Consider the following 2,065-nt stretch of genomic DNA (forward strand, 5'->3'; position numbering starts at 1 on the left):
CTTTAATTGCTATTATTATTTATTACTGGGGTTGGCATTGAATGAATGCCTGTTGTGATTCCCCTCCAAGGGTAAGAAGGACGGGATATAAATATGCAAAATAAATAAATAAATAAATAAAAAATTGGGATCGAAATGCCTAGAATCCCTGCAACTTGGCCATCAACAGAGGGATTCTGGGAGAAACTGACCCATATTGTCTGCTGGATGCCTGAAAATCCCTGGCTATTAATCCCACTTTTTCTACAGGCTTGTGGTCCAACTTGGGAGCGCAAATGTGGGGATATCAATTCTTTGAATGGCATCTGCTATATCATAGGCAACGCTGATCAGGAGTTGAAAGAAATTCATCCTGCTGCTCAAGGTCAGATTCAGTTTTTTCTTCTTCTAGCATATTATGATATGGAGCTAGGCATAAAAACGTAACCCCCTTCTACACTGCCCTATACCCCAGGATCTGATTCCAGATTCTCTTCATATCCCAGATTATCTGGCACTGGAGACTCATATAATCCAGTTCAAAGTAGATAATCTGTGATCAGATCCTGGGTTATAGGGCAGTGTCGAAGATGCCTAAGCGAGAACCGACACAGTGTAGTGCAGTCATGGGCAAACTTTGCCCCTCCAGGTGTTTTGGACCAACTCCCATAATTTGGAATTGTGGGAGTTGGAGTCCAAAACACCTGGAGGAGCAAAGTTTGCCCATGCCTGGTGTAGTGGCTTGATGTTCTGAAAGATTGTGTATGGTCTCTTCATATATGTGTATCTTTTTTCTTTTCTCTCTTGCTCTTTAATTTTTTCTACTTTAGTTGTGAATGACATTGTTTATGCTGAGGTCAATCAATCAATAATACAAACAAAAAACCAAACGCTAAAATGTCCTAGGAATCCCAAAAATGGTAAAATTACCCCCTTGCTCCAAGGGTTTTGGCTAAAACCCCTTATGCCCTATTTTTAAAGTCTTGGAAGGAGGGTCTCAATGGGTTTAAAGCAGCTTTGGAGACCACACATGACTCATGGGCTGTCTTTTCCTTATATGGCATTGCAGACTCACATAATTGAGTTCAAAGCAGATAATATGGATTATCTATCTTGATAATCTGGATTTTTATGACAATTTAGATCCATCCTATGGCAGCAGGAGGCCAAGAAAAATTCTCCTCACTGAGATCTAGTAGCTGCTTTGAGTCTCATTGTGGAGAGAAAAAGCAGGGTATAAACCACCACCACCAACTACAATCTATATAAATAAGAATGTAATATTCATTTGTGGGATTAACATAACTCAAAAACCACTGGACGAATTGCCGCCAAATTTAGCCATAATATACCTACTAACCCAAGAAGTGACCATCACTCAAAAAAATTGATTTTGTCATTTGGGAGTTGTAGTTGCTGGGATTTATAGTTAACCTACAATCAAAGAGCATTCTAAACTTCACCAGTGATGGAATTGAACCAAACATGGCATACAGGACTCCCATGACCAACAGAAAACACTAGAAGGGTTTGGTGGGCATTGACCTTGAGTTTGGGAGTTGTAGTTCACCTACATCCAGAGAGCACTGTGGAATCAAACAATAATGGATCTGGACCAAACTTGGCACAAATATTTCATATGCCCAAATATGAACACAGATGAAGCTTGGGGGAAATAGACCTTAACAATTGGGAATTGTAGTTACTGGGATTTATAGTTCACCTAAATCAAAGAGCATTCTGAACCTCACTAACGACAGAATTGGGACAGACTTCCCACACAGAACCCCCATGACCAACAGAAAATAATTAAGGCCATCAATTCCAACTCCTTTCACCAAAGCAATTACTTTATTTTCAAGATGACCAGACTGGGCCACAGCAAGACGTGGCAGGGGACAGCTAGTCTATATAAATAAAAATGTAATGTTTGTTTGTGGGATTAACATAACTCAAATACCACTGGACGAATTGACACGAAATTTGGACACTAGACCCCTAACAGACCATTGAGTGACCAGCATTCATAAACCCCTCCCCCCCAAAAAAAAACAGTGGAAAGGGCTTAAAACCCCCAAAAAGCTAA

Source organism: Anolis sagrei, chromosome 6 (assembly GCF_037176765.1).
Source record: "Anolis sagrei isolate rAnoSag1 chromosome 6, rAnoSag1.mat, whole genome shotgun sequence".
Classification (NCBI taxonomy): domain Eukaryota; kingdom Metazoa; phylum Chordata; class Lepidosauria; order Squamata; family Dactyloidae; genus Anolis; species Anolis sagrei.